This window comes from Thermobia domestica, chromosome 9, assembly GCF_964235325.1.
Source record: "Thermobia domestica chromosome 9, izTheDome1.hap1.1, whole genome shotgun sequence".
Classification (NCBI taxonomy): Eukaryota; Metazoa; Arthropoda; class Insecta; order Zygentoma; family Lepismatidae; genus Thermobia; species Thermobia domestica.
This window is the reverse complement of record NC_137462.1, coordinates 60,503,688-60,523,878: the sequence shown is the minus strand read 5'-3', so window position 1 is coordinate 60,523,878 and position 20,191 is coordinate 60,503,688.

Here is a 20,191-nt window from a genome sequence, read left to right as displayed (position 1 = left end):
AGTTCAACTTAATACGTGAGGATAGTTAATAACAATGAGCAACAGCTTTTGGCACGGGATGCTCGGAATCGATTCCCGGCGGGAACTTATGAGGTTCGGATTCAACGTTAAGTTATATGTCCACGTCTCATATAGTCTTGCTGCTGAAAGTGACGCTAAACTCAAATCAAACTAGAAACAATTATCAACATCGGCACCTTTGCTATCTTAGTCAGTGTTTTCAGCTCAAGAATGTACTATTGAATCAAAAGCAGTTTAACGACATTTTATCTTCATTTAATTTTTTCTCCCCCTCCCCTGCAAAAACAATTACGTCTGCCAACAGTTCACTTACAATTGCATTAGAAATAGTATTTTATTCTGATTGCAGTTGCATTCTGTTATGCATTTGCAGCATAAGAATCATCACCGTTTGACATCTAAACGCTAATTAGTTTTTAAGTATGAGGTATTTGGAAAGGAAAAGGACTCCATGACTTCATTGACTTCATTAAGTAAAACAATATTATTACTACATGCCTCCCATTGCTCCAACAATTGGATTTGGTTTTGCTACGTTTCTTTATTTGAAACGCTTGAAACGCTAACAGTATTGAAAAATGAATGCAACATTATCAGAAGTTTGCTTAATTTTCAGCTTACAGTAAAAAGGATGAAAGGAAAATTACTATAATATGATGTCTGACAGTGGAAGAAAATGAAAAGAAACATAGACACTAGAGACTAGTAGAAAAAAATAGATTTTTATAACAATAGAATATATGAACGATCATAACTTACACAGTAAGTGTAATATTAGCAGTGCAATAACACTAGAAAAAACTCCTTAATATTGGTTATATTTTATGTTACCAGACATACTTCAGAATGCAAATGTTCCAATTCTTATAATACAATAAATTTTCATAAAACGAAGTAGATCTTTTTTATTATTCTACATAAAAAGTATACCCAAATTCATGTTATAATTCAGTATCTAATAACGAAAATTAATTATAAAAGTAATAAAAAAGATTATTTTTTTTATAATACAGTGTTCTCTTCTTTCTTGCCTCGACCATAGATTGGTGGGCAACATCGAAATTTTAAAACTTTTCTCTCCCTTACGAGAGCTGTTTTAATACTTTGATAAGGTCGTAACTGCATCTAGATTCCTTGGTCTTCCTCGTTTTCCTTTTTCCTTTCGCACTATCTACAGGATGACCCAATCGGATTGCCGAATAAGATGGCCAAGCATATTGTTTCTTCTTTTTCCTATTATCTTCACGATCTGTCGTCCTTCATTAAGTACCTTAAGTACGTCTTCACACACACAATAATACAGTACCACAAATAAAATAGTCTTAATCATATTTGCATTTTGTTTGTTTACAGATGATTAGACAAAAAATTTACATAAAACATTTTACCCCAGAATTAACCCTCCGTTATAAAGGTAGGATCGCGCAACGCCACTGAAAGGTGGGGTGTATTGCACCCCATCACCTCAAATAGCTTTGGCTATATTTTTAGCACATTTTTAATGAGTTGGGATATAATAATGCTATTATATGATTTTACTATTATATTATTGATTGTTTTTGCTTTTTTGCTTTCTAACCCGTGGAGTCATCTAGTAGTTACAACTATAAGTCATACACCCCATCTTTACGACGGAGAGTTAGGAAAATGTTAAATTATCATATTTCATTCACCAAAGTCACCAATTGAAAACATGTAACTTTAGAAAGACAGACAATACACTGCAAGGGCGCACTTACGGAGGGTCTATCGGGTCCGGACCTCCCCCAAATTTCGTAACTTAATATATACAATATGAAGGAAAGGTAACGGAACTTTTTCTTTACAGATAACCACTAACTCCATCTATTGAAGCAACTTATCTGCTCAACAAAACTGCAATCATGAGAACCGATTAACAGTGTCAAGTTATAGCAAGAAAAGTGAGTGTATCTGGTGTCACCTTGTTACAAAAACACGATGGAGCAAAAATCCAATATTAAATTTTGTTTCAAGCTACGTAAATCATTTAGACAAATATCGGAAATGATGAAACAAGTGTATGGCGATCAGTGTTTATCTCGTATACGTGTGTTCGCGATTTCGGGACGGTCGTGAGTCCTTGGAAGACGACCCAAAACCAGGCAGACCGGAAAACAAAAATATGGTGGAACAAGTGCGAAAAATGATTGTATACGATGCGAATTTGACTGTGAGATGGATGGCGGAGGAATTAAATACAACAAAAGACATGGTTCACGAAATTTTACCAAAGGCTTTAAAGAAACAAAAAGTCTGTGCTCGATTTGTTCCGCACACCTTAATTGCTCGCGTTGAACATTGCAAGGACCTGATTAAAACAGCCGGATGGAACACAACATTCCTGAAATCGATTGTAACTGCTGACGAGACTTCTTGCTTGAAGTACGACTCGCAAATAAAACTCTAAAGTACTACTTGGAAGTCCCCAAGTTGTCCGAATGTGAAAAAAAAAAATGCGTTTTCAAAAATCACGTGAGAAGACAATGTTGATTTATTTTTTGGACGCGTGTCTAGTTAGACAAACCACCAACACTAAAACGACCGGAACATATCTCAGAATTATGGGCTATTTATGGGCTAATTAGTTGCTCTAATCCCAATTTTTGGGCTCCTACTGTTTAGCGAGAAATCGAATTCAAAATGGGCGAGTCTAGCTTGATATCAAGCTAGAACCCCCCATATGGTTACAATGGTCCGATCGAAAAAATTCAAACGGGAGAATTATGGGCTAATTATGGGCTAATTAGTTGCTCTAATCCCAATTTTTGGGCTCCTACTGTTTAACGCGAAATCGGATTCAAAATGGGCGAGTCTAGCTTGATATCAAGTTAGAACCCCCATATGGTTATAATGGTCCGATTGAAAATATTCAAACGGCAGAACTATGGGCTATTTATGGGCTAATTAGTTGCTCTACTCCCAATTTTTGGGTTCCCACTGTTTAGCGGGAAATCGAATTCAAAATGGGCGAGTCTAGCTTGATATCAAGCTAGAACCACCCATGCGGTAACGATGCTCCGATCCAACAAAACTCCAACGCCGGAATTATGGGCTATTTATGGGCTAATTATTGCTCTAGTTCCGAGTTTGGGTGTGTTACCGTTTAGCAGGAATTCTTCATGAAGTTGTGGGATTCGGCTTACTTCTAGCTACAAACCTAGTGCTATAACACTTCGATCAAATAATTAAAATGCCGGAATTATGGGTTATTTTTGTGCTGGTTAGTTACTCTATTGTCGATTTTGGTTCATCTATCGTTCGCATGAAATCTCACGCAAGATTTGTATTGATTTCTAGATAACATGGGATGATAATTTCAAAGTTGCAGTGTGGAAACGTCGATGTCTATTAACTGAAAATTGATTTATTTGCATTCTCAGCGAATGCAAATATATATCTCTACTAGTAAATCCATGAATTGTCTTTTCACGCTTTTATGTTCATTATATTCATTATGAATAAAGTGGGAGGAAATGGGAGAGCCCCTATAAAATCTAAACACATCTTGTTTGTCAACCACAAATATCCCTTGGCGCGATCTGGGATCGAACCAGGGATCACACGCACAATCGGTAAACGCTCTACCTCTGTGCCACTGTGCCCCCAGCAACGGCGAAGAGGCATTTCTCTTGCACAAAAAATTTATTTAAAAAATAATGATATTTCACTATATAAATTCTATATATACACTACTTACTTCCAAACATAATGAAGATAAACACGTGAAAAAAGAATTCATGGATTTACTAGTAGAGATATAGATTTACATTTGCAGAGAGTGCAAATAAATCAATTTTCAGTTAATGAACATCGACGTTTTCTCACTGCAACTTTCAAAGTATCGATCTTGCATCGTTTGGCCTAATCCTCGTTTCGCCTAACCAATTATCTGACACTTTTATGACAGATAAAAGATAAGCTTTATGTCCGCCATTTTAGGCGAAATAAGGATACTCGTTTGGCCTAATCCTCGTTTTGCCTAAAATAGTGGACTATTAAAAAATCTTGGAGATAAAACTGGAGGGAAATATTTCGAAAAAAATATTCCTTACTATGTGAAGAGCTGAGCAATACAATTAGTTTTCCCATAACCAATTTGTAATAGGACTATTTGCTTTCGGAAAAAATGTTTCGACAATTGTACAGTTACTTTTCCGTTCCATTTTGAGAATATTAATGCCCCCACAGGGTGTATAGTGACTATATTTGAGATGAGAGAAACACAAAAAGTTACACCTGTTATTAATTTTGTTTAAAGGTGAGTGCTGTTCAAAAGTAACTTTTAGTTTGCAGTTTGTTTCCTTTATCTGATATTGTCAAATGGTACTGCTAATCGGTACGTTAAAGGAAATATAGTTTGTGTGTTTCTTATGTAGGTGTAAAAGTTGTTTTATTGTAGGTTTGATGATCTTTCAGACGATTTCATTCCAGTTTCAACGCTTTTTTGAAACTGTTAATGCATTATAGAAGATCCGATTGTGATTCTATTGTAATTAAAATTCGTATGAAATTTGTAACTATTTCGAGCTAGATCTGACAAAAGATCCCTAAATTTGCTCATAACTTAACAATGGACAATTGTGATCGCAATGAGTGATTTGTGACAAATCGCTCCGCTGACAAATTGCTCTTTGAATAATTCCACAATTCAAACACCTTAATGCATTACTGATAAAGAAAGAAGAAAAATATATTTCATTTCTTATTATTACTTTTGAAATTACAACTTTTGAGTTGAATTTCCACTCGTTTCACATACTACCGGGAATGTCCATAGCATAAGTCTCTGAGATGCACAATGAGATTGAAATCCTGGTTTCTCGGTGGTTGTTTCAGTAGGAAGAAGTTGAATGCTACTCCAAACAGATGGTGGCCAACCGGGATCTGTTACGAAGGTGGTTGTTCTGCTGGGTGAGTGAGTCGGCAGACATATCGCATTTGTGGTCAATTAGTCCCGGTTTCGAGTTCAAATGGAGGACAATTTCTCTCGGATGTAAGGCGAGAAGCGATTTGATTCCGCTTTAAGCTTATGTGACCGCTTCGAGCATAACCCGGTTGTTGTATAATAACACCAAGATGAAACAAACTTATTTCTCTCCATATGTGATATAAATACATACAGCAAATCATTTAAACAAAAAAAAAGACCTGGTTTAAACTAAAAAAATAACGGGTTTAAACAAAAAACGGGTTTATTGTTTTTTTTAAAAAAACTGTATTTGCCAACCCTGCATCGCACCATGCTACCCGTTTTTATGGTCCAGTCACGGCATTCTGTTGCCAGTGTAAAACATTAACCGTAGTGACATATAATGACAAGTAGTAACCTCGTGGGTTATCGGCTTCTGAAGTCCATAAGATGAAGCGAACGTTGTCTACTAACTATCCGGCTGAACCCCTTATTCAGTTGGGTGTCCGTCTTGGCTAAGGTTTACTGGTGTTCGGTGCAGTAAGCAAAGTTATGAAAACATTTATACCTTGTTCTTTTACATGTGAGTTTCTTTTCACATTGTTAAATTACTGTAGATTTCCAAATTATGCAGATTCAATATTGAAACCGGAAATATATCTATAACTCACGGCAGAAATAGAGTGATAATGTGAGACATGCAACCTGTTTATCGGAAACTGAATTCTCATCAAAAACGATTTCTCGTTATCTCTTACGATTTTTAATATTTAGGAATCAATATTGAAACCGAAAATTGTACTAGTTCTTACTTTAATAGAAGACTCAAGCTGAGATGAAAAATATTCTTAAGATTTGGAATCCATACCATAAATCGTTTGGATCGTTAGAGAACGTGTCGATATGTATACGACATATGAGTACGCCAATGACAAAACCCGTTAAATTCACTTAAAAAAAAAATGAGATAGTGGTTGCTCTGGAAACCTTACTTGGAAAGCTATTATTTCCAAACAGTATTCAGTAGAAAAATCCATTTTAACTAGTTGAAAATTGAGATTGAAATATGTGCCAATTACCAAAACTTGTTAAATCCATTATGGCAACAGATGCAAAACCAGTTAAATCCCTCTTTCATATTCAGTTTCATAAACTGTTAAATCCCAAACTTGCAAATAACCTAATGAGAAAAGCAGAATCAAACCCGATTAATTCCATATTTTAAATAATTTGTGGTTTCGTACTGTATAGGATTAGTTTAGTAATCTGAATATTTATTACAACTCTTCGTAAATCATTCGAAATTTTATTTGGCAGAATTTGAAGTGTGTGCTTTCATTATTTTTTTACTTTTGGACTGAAAATTGAAAAAAAGAAAATGAAATCTTTAGTTTTACGTCCCACAGTTATGCCAGTTAGGCTAAAGGAGACGGTGATGATGAGAAATTAATGAAATGAAGAAAGTGGGAGGAAACGGGAGAACCCCAATAAAATCCACGGTCGTGGTGTTTGTCCACCACAAAGTCCACATGGCGCAAGCTGGGATCGAACCAGGGGCCCCAAGCACAGGAGGTGAACGCTCTGCCACTGAGCCACCGCGCACACTGAACTGAAAATGGAGATACTATACGTCTTAACCTAACTGTTCGTGAAACTTTTCTGTGCTTATTTGGTTTTCTTTAATAATTAATAGACAAACGCACGCAAAATCGAAAGAAAACGATACTCTAAGCAGCAATGATCATAATTTTGTTATCAGACAACACCAAAATTGTCTAGAAAACGTACAAGACACATGAAAAACTGGAAACGAAATGTAGCCTAAAAGACAAGGTGAGTGGATTATCTATGGTTAAAAGTCGTTTGTTTTGTATTTCAGGGTAACTCTTTCCTTTGAACAGAACATTGTTGGATTAGGTTCTTCTCTAAAAGGTCTCTTCAGCTTCAGCAGAACCTCATTCTTAAAATGTCTCGTGTCAATTATCATTCAAAATTATAACATGCTTCTGGTATAACATGTTAAAAAAATTTGCCACTTATTTACCATTTCTAATTCTCTTTCTGCCACTGTTTTGCTCAAACTCAACATTTGCACATTTTGTTTTGCTATATTTCAAATTCATATATTGGGATAATTGGCAAATTAATATTCACCCTATGTCAGTCCATAAAAGGTTACAAACTCTTCCAAAATATAGTTATTGAGTTTAGAAATGTATACAGATAGGTATAATTAACTCCGCTTGTAATAACGAAGGGTTTGACGATTGAAAGCAGCTCAAAGCTCACGTTTTACAAAGAGGTTTTTGAGGAATAGAAAATCGAGAAAATGGTGATGCACCAGAGGACGACGGCGATATGGATTTCCATTTAGTAGATGATGATGGAGAGGAGGTTACATAATTCAATTTTTTGCACATTTGGATCCATTGTTTTCAATTTAGAACAAAGTTAATGTAGCATTTATATATCCATATTCATTTGTGCTAATCTTGTGCAATGTATAATTGATAATAAATTCCACCCCACCCCCAATATTTTAGTAGGCATAATACTGATTTCTGACTCTGACTCCCTTTCTTTTTCATAGGTTTTGTATCTTGAGCCTCAACAAAAATGGCCGCTCGTCCAGATACAAAAGCTGTTATGTTCATTTACATACGCAAAACCTGTTTAATCCAAACTATTTCCTTCAATAACGTAGTTCACAGACTAATGTGATTATACAGCTTTCGACAGACCAACACTCACATTGTTCTTAATTTTTTTAATGTTCTCTAGTTTCTGTTATTTTACAATTATGACGTGTTTAAACAGTTGTTCTCGATTTGTCACAAATAATAAAATTTGAATTTAACGGGTTTTGCTATTCTCCTACTCATATATATTCGTATATATCCATGGTCCTAGTATATACATAAAGGAGTTTTGGTAATCCTAACTCCTCGAAAATAGTTATAATATTAATCAATATATTTTGCATTTCTTAATTCATTCTATGCTAGGGAATTTTCTCTTATATAATATCCCTCTAGTTGAATTTCCACGATTTTTTCATTGTCCGTCATTTTAGGCGTAACGAGGATTAGGCCAAACGAGGATCCTTTTTTCGCCTAAAATAGCGGACACAAACCTTATCATTTATCTGTCATAAAAGTGTCAGATAATTGGTTAGGCGAAACGAGGATTAGGCCAAACGTGGCAACACGGAAAGTATCATACCACCTTATCTAAAAATCAATATCAATCTTGCATGAGATTTCTTGCTAACGATAGAAGAAAAAACTCGACATTAGAGCAACAATTTAGCATGCAAATAACCCATAATTCCGTCGTTTTGGTTCTTTTCATCGGAGTATTATAGCCGTAGGTTTATTGCTAGAAGTTAAGCCAAATCTTACAATTTGATAAAGAATTCCTGCTAAAAGGTAGCAGCCCCAAACTCGGAATTACAGCACCAATTAGCCCATAAATAGCCCATATTTCTGACGTTTGGTTTTCTTCGATTCGAGATGTCTAACCGTAAGAAGGGTTCTTACTTCATGTCAAGATAGACTCGCTCATTTTGATTCCGATATCCCGCTTAAAAGTAGGAGACTAAAAATCAGGATTAGAGCAACTAATTAGCCTATAATTTTAGCGTTTGAATTTTGAAGATCAGACAACTGTAACCGTACGTCTTTTCTTTTAGCTTGATATCAAGCTAGACTCGCCCATTTTGAATCCGATTTCCCGCTAAACAGTAGGAGCCCAAAATTGGGATTAGAGCAACTAATTAGCCCATAAATAGCCCATAATTCTGAGATATGTTCCGGTCGTTTTAGTGTTGGTGGTTGGTCTAACTTGACACGGGTATTTTTTGGGGCTTCGGTGGCTCATTGGTAGAATGTTTACCTCTGATGCATGGGGTCCTCGGTTCAAACCCTGCTTTCGCCAAGTGAACTTTGTGGTGGATAAACACCGTGTGCGTGGGTTTCCTCTTGGTTCTCCCGTTTCCTTCCACTTCATTTCACCATTTCATACATTTCTCATCATCACCGTCTCCTTTAGCCTAACCGGCATAAACGTGGGACGTAAAACTAAAAAAAATCATTTCATTTTTTTATTTTGATTTATTTTTATGATTCCGAAGGTATTATGCTTCGGAAATTCTTTCCACATGGTCAAACCATTAATGGTGAATATTATCTGGGTGTTATGGAGCGTTTGTGGAAGCAAATCGTTCGCGTAAGGTCCGAGTGTCAAGCACCAGGCAGTTGGTCTTTATGTCGCAGTTCGTGACTTTGCTTCTGCATCCTCCGTATTCGCTTGATTATCACTGTGTGATTATTCCTTATTCCCAAAATTAAAATTGGCTATAAAAGGAAGCTTTTATGACAATGTTACACACTTCCAGTCTGCCGTGACGACGGTCATTGAGGCGCTTCCAAAAAAGGACATTAAAAACTATGCTAGCATTGGTTGAACGTGCCCAGCGGTGTATTGATGCGGAAGGGATCTATTTTGAATTAAAAAAGTACAATTGGTAAAATACTTAATTCATTTTGTTTAATTTGAAAAGTTACGTTATTTTTCCAACATACTGTGTACATTTGCACCCTTTCTTAATAAAATTATACGTGCTTAGCAGATAAATCTTTGATATAGGCTAAAGATTTGACCTTACTCATCATCTGTACTATTTCTCTTCTGATAAAAACAATCTAATTTTATCATTTTTCGTGAAAGTATAACTGTTAGTATTTAAAAATAATTTATATTTTTGTTTTCGGCTGTTGAATAATACCCATTAGATACTAGATATACATAGTGTCTTGTATTATCGAAACCTTCCCAACAAAAAATTCCTTGTTATGCTACACAGTTGTGAGCAACACAAATTTTAACAACATTTACTTTTAGAACATCATAAAAATAAAAGTGAAACAACCAGATAAATATAAGATGTATCAACCTGTGAGGAACCGAACTCAGAAGCTCCCGACGTCAAAGCTATGGAACACCTCCTATCCTGTCGAGCCAAACCTCTGTCTGGCCGAGTTCAGCTATCAAATATACCAAGATTTAAAGAATATTTAGTTGTAGTGGGACATCTTTAAATTTGAATTTTACCTACCTCAGCATTTTGTCTATTACTTGTACATTTTCGTACAACCAAGAAAAACTGTACCATTCAAATAAACAAAGGAGGCTCATTAAAAAATTTGAACCACTTCGATCAAACGTAGTGCGACATCTTCAAATTCGAATTTTAACTAGCTCAAAACTTTGTCCATTTTTTGGATATTTTTGTACAAGCAAGAAAAAAATGTACTATTCAGATAACAAAGGAAGCTCTCTTAAAAATTTGAACCACTTTGATGAAATGTAGTGCGACATTTTCAAACTCGAATTTTAACTAGCTCAGAATTTTTTCCAATTTTTGTACCTTTTTGTACCACCAAGAAAAAAATTGTACCATTCAAATAAACGAAAAGGTGTCTCATTTTAAGATTTTGGGGTTGCATTTAGTTGTAGTGCAACATCTTCAAATTCAAATTTCACTAGTTCATAATTTTGTAAAATTTGTTTACAATCAACAAAAAAATTTTGTAACATTCAAGTTAACAAAGGAGGCTTATTACAAACTTTGGGCTATTTCGATCACCTATAGTGTGATCTCTTCAAATTCGAATTTTAACTAGCTCAGAAGTTTGTCCAATCTTGGTTCCTTTTCGTACCACCAAAAAAACAAAACTGTACCATTCAAAAAATTAGGGAGGACTATTTCAAAATATTCGCCACTTCTATCACCTTCGGTGCAACGCCTTCAAATTCGAAATTTTACTAGCCCAAAATTTTGCACTATTTTTGTACCTCTTCGTTCCACAAAAAACAAAATGATACCATTCAAGTAAACGAGGAAGGGCCATTTCAAAATTTGTGGGTGAATTTAGTAGTAGCGCGACATTTTCAAATTCTAATTTTAACTAGCTTAGAATTTTGTACTATTCCTGTAGCTTCTTGTACCACCAAGAAAAAAACTGTTCCATTTACATAAACGAAGGGAGGCCAATCCAAAACTTTTTGAGTACATTTAGTTGTAGTATGACATCTGAAACATGAATTTTGACTGGCTCAGAACTTTTTACTATTATTTTGTCTACGGAGTTCTTACAGGAAATGTTAGAAAATTTGTTTCTTATCAGGGAAAGTAGAATAAATTACTGAAAATACCTTAATATCAGGAAATAATTGATAAGTTTTTGATAGGAAAAAGTAGGCGTTCCCGAAAATTTAGGAAATGTATACATTAAAATTTCAAAATTTTGGCCACTTCGATCATCTTCAGTGCGACGTCTTCAAAATCGAACTTTTACCAGACCAGAATTTTGTACTATTTTTGTAACTTTTCGTTCCACAAAGAAACAAATTCGAATTTGAAGATGTCGCACTAGAACTAAATGCAGTCCAAATTTTGAAATGGCCCTCCCACCTTTATTTGAATGGCACAATTGTTATGCTTGCTACAAAAAGGTACAAAAATAGTACAAAGATATGAGCTAGTTAAAATTCAAATTTGAAGATGTCGCACTACAATAAATCGGCCCTAAAAATTTTGAAATGGCTGTCCCTCGTTTATTTGAATGGTATCATTTTGTTTCTTCGTGAAATGAAAAGGCACAAAAATAGTACAAAATTCTAACCAAGTAAAATTTCGAAGTGGAAGACGTTGCCAATTAATTTGAAAAGTGATCGAAGTGGGCAATATTTAGAAATAGTCCTCCCTCGTTTATTTGAATGATATAAAATCTTTTCTTTTTGGTACAAACAGGTACAAAAACTGAACAAAATTCTGAGCTACTTAAATCCAAATTTGAAGATGTCGCACTGCTACTAAATGGACACCGAGATTCATCCCCCAGACGATGAGCTACTTGCCCTACAAATCATTGAGATTCGGTCAGTAGCCATCAAGAAATAAACCTGGAGTGAAACTATAAATTCTCGTATGTAAAGTGTAAATTATTTTGATGCCTCATAAAACATGACAACTTGCATAAACAACTTACAAATCAATACTTTAAACAAAGCTATTACGATTACAACCTCATTATTTGAGCAACGCACCTCGGTCCAAATAAGTACTACATCTTAACAACAGTGGGGTTAATTTTACGTAAATCCAAACCATAAATATGCCAGATAAACTCTTACTTCCTCAGCACTAATTCTAAGGACGTTAAATGAAGACTTCTAAAAAAAAATACTAAATCCTGAGAAAAACTTACATTATTTTTTCCAAAATTGGCTGGGTAACATACGCGTATGTTGAAACTATAAATATGCCCTCCAAGCCTTTATTTGTTAAGATCTAACTCTCGGTCTATCTGGGACAAAAAGCACTAATTAGACATTAACACCTGCCGTGCCAAATTTTAATTTTCTTGTAACTAGTTCAGTCAACTTCAAATTTACCCAAATATAAATGTGACACTTATGATCCCATCTATAGAACACAAATTATGGTACAATGCGGGATTGAAAGCACAAATTAGGCACTAAAACCTAACGCGAAAATTTTTCATTTTCTTCTAAGCGGATGGGCCAATTTCACATTCACCCCAAACGTACATATAAGAAGTATACCGGTACCCTTCTTTATTTATTAATAGCATTCTCGCATAATGTGGGATTGAAAACACTAATCAAAAAAATAACTCTTAACGTGAAAATTTCCACTTTCTTGTAAGTGCTTAGGACAACGTCATATACCCCCCAAAAATAAATATGTCGCATATGTACTTACTTATTAAACAAAAAGTCTTGGACCTCGCGGGATTGAGAGCAAAAATCAGGTACTAATTGCTGACATTAATCTTTTTTTATTATTTTCTAACAGCAAGTAGTTGGGCAAAATTCACATTTACAATAAACGTACATATGCCCCATGTACACATATTTATTTAGCACTAATTCTGGGACCATGTAGGATGAAGAGCACTAACTACTTATCCAGTTTAATTTTAATTTTGAAACAACTTTTAGAAAGCGTGAAGTTGGCCCAACCACCTTAGTAATCAATATATCTCGAGAATAAATTGAGCACTAATTCTGGGACCACACGTGATTGAAAGCACTAATTAAGCACTAATTCGTGACATGAAAATTTTTGATTTCTTTCGAAGTGGTTGGGCCAACTCACATTTACCCCAAAAATACATATGCCCCGTATACCCTTATTTATTGAGCACTAATTCTGGGACCATGTGGGATGAAGAGCACTAATTAAGCACTAATTACCTATACCGTTTAATTTGAATTTTGAAACAACTTTTAGAAAGCGTGAAGTTGGCCCAACCATCTTAATAATCAATATATCTCGAGAATAAATTGAGTACTAATTCTGGGAGCATGCGGGATTGCAAGCACTAATTAAGCACTAATTCGTGACATGAAAATTTTTGATTTCTTTCGAAGTGGTTGGGCCAACTCACATTTACCCCAAAAATACATATGCCCCGTATACCCTTATTTATTGAGCACTAATTCTGGGACCATGTGGAATGAAGAGCACTAATTAAGCACTAATTACCTATACGGTTTAATTTGAATTTTGAAACAACTTTTAGAAAGCGTGAAGTTGGCCCAACCATCTTAATAATCAATATATCTCGAGAATAAATTGAGCACTAATTCTGGGCCATGCGGGATTGAAAGCACTAATTAAGCACTAATTCGTGACATGAAAATTTTTGATTTCTTTCGAAGTGGTTGGGCCAACTCACATTTACCCCAAAAATACATATGCCCCGTATACCCTTATTTATTGAGCACTAATTCTGGGACCATGTGGGATGAAGAGCACTAATTAAGCACTAATTACCTATACCGTTTAATTTGAATTTTGAAACAACTTTTAGAAAGCGTGAAGTTGGCCCAACCATCTTAATAATCAATATATCTCGAAAACCAATTGAGCACTAATTCTGCGGTCTTGAGCACTAATTAGCACTAATTAAGCACTAAATCTTGACATATTTTTTTTTTTGTATTTCTACGATGTGGTTGGGCCAACTTCACGCGACTAGCATAATCTATAGGCGCGCACTGCTTATCGTGTCACCTTCATTGCCTTGTACACCTAAAGCAAGAAATAAGTGAAATATCATTATAAACAGTATAGTACACACACAGTAGCGTACCCAGCAATTTATTTCGGGGGGTCCAAACTCAATATGATGGTATTTTATATTAAAATTCCTAAAATTGCCCCTAAAATTAGGCTGAATTTACACAAAACTCGAATTTTCAGGGGAGCGTTCGGACCGCTAGGACCCACCCCCTGCGCACGTCCCTGTACACACATATGCAGGCAATATATAGCAAACCCAACCCTTAATAAATATCGTATTTTCAAAAGCAAAATTTATGCGAAACATTCTCAACAGGCAATTAGTCTCAATATTTCTTGAAGAGCTCTTGTATGAACTTGCACTTTTGGATACCAAACCACTAAACAAATTTAAATTATCATACTAATTCATATGTTTATATATGAAGTATTTTCAACAGCAAAGGAAGATATGATCATTATTATTATTATTATTATTTGATTTAATGTTTTATATGAGCATGAAAAAAAAATGAAAATACCAACGTTTTATATATGACAAATGAATATGGTAATGGAAAACAAAGAAACAAATAGCAAAAGCTACCGTCGGATATCAAACGTATGAAATGTTACTTTTATAATTGTATGCTACCACGTAAAACTTACACACACACACACACACACAAACTCGTTTTAAATAACGAAAACTAACTTTTCTGCTGCAATTACTTTATAAAATGTAATTGAATTATTTGTTTAAATAGAGAACTAGATTTAATTATTTAAGAAAAAAACTCATACGTATATTCTATGAGATAAAAAAATTCTCTGTTGTGCATACGTATATTTATAAAAGCATGTGAATTTCGTTTCACGTTTTGAAAGTACAGTAGATTGAAGCCTTAACTCTCTAATATTGAACTAACGTTTCAATAGAATGAGAAGGCCGGCGATGTACCTACTCTTGGAAGGACGAAACTCTTTTTAGAAAGACATCTTGCTATCTCTTATTGTTATAACTCTATGAAAGTCAATAATAAGACAGCAAATAACAGTAGATTCTACAACTTTTGTTTTCAATAGGAGGGTACGGAAGGAAATGGAATCCTTGATACCTTAAATCAATAAAAATGATGTGGCTTCTCTTACAACTCCGTTTTGTTGCCATCAAATATTGAAATCGAAAAGGACGGATTTATTCACCTTCTGGTTTCAGGTATGATGAATACATCTAAAAGCGATCATGTTTTATATGCAAGATTACTGTTTTTTTCCTTGATGGAAACCAATCTTCAAACTAGAAAATCTGCATTTATATCACTTCTGGTTACAACACAAGAATAAGGATTGGGATAGGACGCTTAACCCGTATCAGAAAATCAAATATTCTATATTTCTTACCGGTTTTCCTCTGATATCTAATACACAGACAAAGATGTTTTGTAATACCTCCTATAACGTGTGTGGTTAGCGTACTAGCCTTCGGTATAGAGATTTAGGTTTGATTCCCGATTAACCTAGTAGCAAGAAAGCTTTCGGCCATTTCTCGCGTGCTTGGCTTTTGTCTTTCTACTCTTGTTCTTGAAACTTATGCTTTCATACATTCTGTTTTTTGCTGTACTTGCAAACGATGCTTAAGACCCTTTCCAGAGCGTCACGGCATCACTGGTCGTTTACTAGCTGTTGACTTGATTTGACTTGTAAAACGCTTGCATCAAGCTTGAATGGAACACTGAATGCAAGGTTATATCCATGTAACTTCGTTACTGGAATCCAGCTTGCGGCATGCTTGCATGTTTTGGAATTAAGCTGTATGTAAGCTTGACCGACTTGCTATTCAAGCTTACAGCAAGCCGTTTGCAAACTGTCTCTGCTACTAGGAGGGTTCATGCAGTTCTGATCCCACGGTAATCCATAGGTCCATGTCTCGTATTGCTTAGGTAGTGAAAGGGAAGCTAAAGTCAAAGTAATCAACCAACCACTGTTTACAATTTAAAAGAAATAAATAAATAAAAAGTCTCTAGTTGATCAGAGAGAAACCACCATTTTAATAGAATTACAAGTCGTTTGTAATTCTATTAAAATGGTCGATCTCAGGAATCGGTTCCAGAGCTGGATCCAAAACCTCTCCTCAAAGACCCGTAAAGGAGGCACAAAGTTGACCTTCAAAATACTGCAAAGAGGACCACGTACTTCTACCCTCCTCGCCCAGACCCGCTTGTGCTCCCCAGAAAAAAAAATGGTCCACCAGTGGGTGTTTAACCAAATGAGTTTGCCAGTTTACCTGTTTAGCCAATGAGTTTTCCAGTTACTGGGTTTGTTTAGCTAAATGAGGCAAGCGACCGCTGCATGCCTGTCGCTTCCACCACTTCATCTAGCACACTGTTTACAACCTGCCAGCGGTTGCATCTAACGACAGATTTGTAATACAGGGCATTGCTTGAAAATGTTTACATTACATTACACCTGAAATAGGCGACTGGAAAATCCGCTTATGCAGCCGCACAAATAATTGAAGAGAACAAGTAGACACGGGAAAATATATTGACATTTTTTTTCAGAATTTCCCTCTAAGTGGCGGGCTCAGAAATTTCAAATGGAAAGAAGGGTCAACTGAAAACTGTCAAACGTCAGTAGCACTCATCAATATATCAACAACTTGCACTTCAAACATTGTTTTTCGCGGCACAACTATTTCAAAATGCCACAAGGTGCCACAAAATAAGTAGGGGTAATTCATCCTTTGTATGGAAATTTTCATGCAGCCTCCCCTTTGTTAGGGCTGTTTGAAAATGTCAAAATCACGATTGAATAATATAACAAAATACGTTGGATAGTGTAATAATTACCTGTACCTTGGGCAGAAAGTGCTCATACATATGCACTATGCTTCATAGAATGTTAATTTAATAATAACAAAAGAAGAAGGTTTTTAATATATGTAAAATATTATTATGGGATAGTTGTTGCTATGTACATGTTTATGGATACCGTGTCAGCAAGTTTCGGTGCTTGTCAATGTTAAGGAAAATATATTATAAAAATATATCAACTAATAAACCATTCTTTGTTGCACTGTTTATCGACGTTATTATTCATATAAAAAGGTGAGAACGATAGTATATAATTATTAAAGACTACTACCACTCGAGACTTATATATCTTACTAAGCCGAACCAGGTTGACGACTATCTTTTTGATAAGTCGTTATAAAAATTTTTGGTTTACCTCACCCGGGAACGACTGTAAATTCACGTCCCGAAGCAAAAGTAAGGGTGAATTTACTTTTATAATCAAGTGAATGAATACGAATTTGACCATATTGCGAAGTGGTAAAGTAATTATAAGAAAAATGGACAACGAAACAATGCAGCGTGAATCAAGTATTAGTGACAACGTTGAAACTAGTGTAACACCAGGATTGCCATCGGAGGACCGAATCTTGTTCGCTTTACAGCGACAATTGATTCAGATGTCTACCGAGCTAAAGCAGACCATGGAGCAGAAGTTCAACGAATCTAACCAGACCATGGAGCAGAAGTTCAACGAATCTAACCAGACCATGGAGCAGAAGTTCAACGAATCTAACAAGCAAAATGAAGAATTAAAGCAGACCATGGAACAGAAGCTCAACGAATCTAACTAGACCATGGAACAGAAATTCGACGAATATAACAAGCAAAATGAAGAATTAAAGCAGACCATGGAACAGAAGTTCAACGAATCTAACAAACAATATGAGGAATTAAGTAGACGGATAGAACGGATAGAACAGAAATCAGATGAAATGAAACAGACAATTGTCCAGGTGGTGAATGATATATCCTCACAGTTTGAGGAAAAGTTAAAAAGAATATCCGATGATTGTCAGGAAAAGCACAATCACCAAAACCAAGAAATCAGTGCTGTAAAAAAAGATTTAGAAGTAATAGAATCTTCCGTTAAACAGCAAAAGATCCAGGTCATCAACAATTCTAACAACATACGTGCGAATACGCAATTATTAGCTACTATACAGGAAGAGATTAGAACGTTACAGTCTAAAGACAACATTTACCGTAATAACTTGGGTAGTGAGCGCTTGGAGTTTCCTCACTCAACAGAGATGAACTCGCCTTCGCCGGGGTCTGATGAGGATATTCTATTAGAAGAAAATTATTCGAAGAGTACAGATGGGCGAAACATAGATGGTGTGACGACGCAGCACGTTATGGATAGAAATTATCACTCGACAAGTACACGGAACGATAGAAAGAAGGTAAAATTAAGTGTTAAGATGAGTGAAATCCGAGCTATGAGTAAATTCAGTGGTAAGTGTAATGAAAATGCCACTTCTTTCTTAGAGAAATTCCAAGACGAATGCGATATAATGTGTATAGATAGATCACAATATATGAAATTAATACCCCATGTATTACTCCCACCTTGTTCCTTATGGTTTAAAGCAATACGTGATCACATTAGTACATATGAGGAATTCAAAGTGGCATTGATCGCAAATTATGAAAATGACTTTTTGCTGGCAAATAGAGATGCCACCCTTAGAAATCAACATTTCAATCCTCGTTTACACAAATCTGTTGTCGAGTTTGTTGTAAATACCTACAACGAATTAAAAGTTGTAAATCCATTGCAATCAGAATCTAGAATAATAGCATCCATTCGAAATTTGCTCCCATTTAAGTTACAACAGATCTTGTTTTCTACACAGTGTATGAGTTTCAATCATTTGTTAATGCTCGTTCAATGTTATGAAACTCAATACCATGCTTTGAATCAACAAGCAGAAGTGGGTAAAAATAAGAATAATTCAGATCATCGTGTACCTGTTCGGAACTTGAATATCCGAAGTGTGAACGGTACGGAATACAACCCAAGCCGAGTAAATTCTAGCAATCAAAACGAACAATACAGGCAAAGCTATGTAGGGAATCAACCTAATCTAACCAAACACAACAATAATTATGTCAGATCCCCTAATCGAAATAGGTTTCAAAATAGACGAAACATTTGGCGAAATTCCAGAAATACGACAAATTACATGAATAGACGTAATTGGGGGTCAAGAGATGACACTTCACATCAAGATCCAGGTATTGAAGTAAGTAATGTACAGAACAGTAATACGTGTCATAATCATGACTGTGCTGTACAATGTAATTTATTGGAACCATACACGAATATGAATTTAAACTAATTGCGGCTGATGTGGTAGGGGTTAAACCCATGTCAGCTGTGGATTCTCATGAACACTTATCTAAAATTTCAAGCGATAATTCTTACGAACATTTATCTTCCAATTTACATGTTCATGCTAATTATGAAAATGATCTTTCACATGACGTCACTGTAAATAATTATTCGGAAATAGCACTTAATAGGTGTCAGTACCAATTTATACCTGTTGTAAATCGTTGTTGGTTTGAAGATGATACTGTCAATGATGGTTTTAATATTGAAGAAAATTTTGTATTTTTAAAATCATATAGTACAGCTAAAATACCTATTAAAATCAATGGGTTAAGTACTGAAGCTTTACTCGATACGGGAGCAAATGCCTCTCTATTATCGTATTCGTTGTGGAAAGCAATTACTAGTAATTATTCGAATCCTAAGCTACAAAAGGCTGAAAACCTTATTATAGTTGATTTTACCGGTAAACATAAAAAGAGAGTAGCAGGAATTACTCGTGTGACAATATCTATTCAAGATTTTGAAATATCAATTCCTATTCTGGTAATAAAGGATCTTAACGAGAAATTAATTATGGGCTTAGATTTATTATCTCAATTACGTGTCATGCTTGATTTTAAAAATCAAACGTTGACTATACCGGGTATACCCCAGGAAATCGTTCAGAAACTGCTTCCAAAATTAGATAATCTTGCTTGTCAATATAATGATATTTCACCTGTAGTAAATAATGTTTCTATTAGTGCAGAAAGTGATAAATTAAATGATCAACGATTGGAAGAGACACAAAATTTGGTGAATGTAAAGGACGATGTAGTATTTTCTGAACATGTTAAATCACTCGAAAGCAACTTTGATAGGCCTTCAAGAAGCGTCCATCAAAAAAAAAAGTATTTATATAATAACAAAAGGGTGTCTTTTGTTTCTGTAAAAATAGATTTATTTACTTA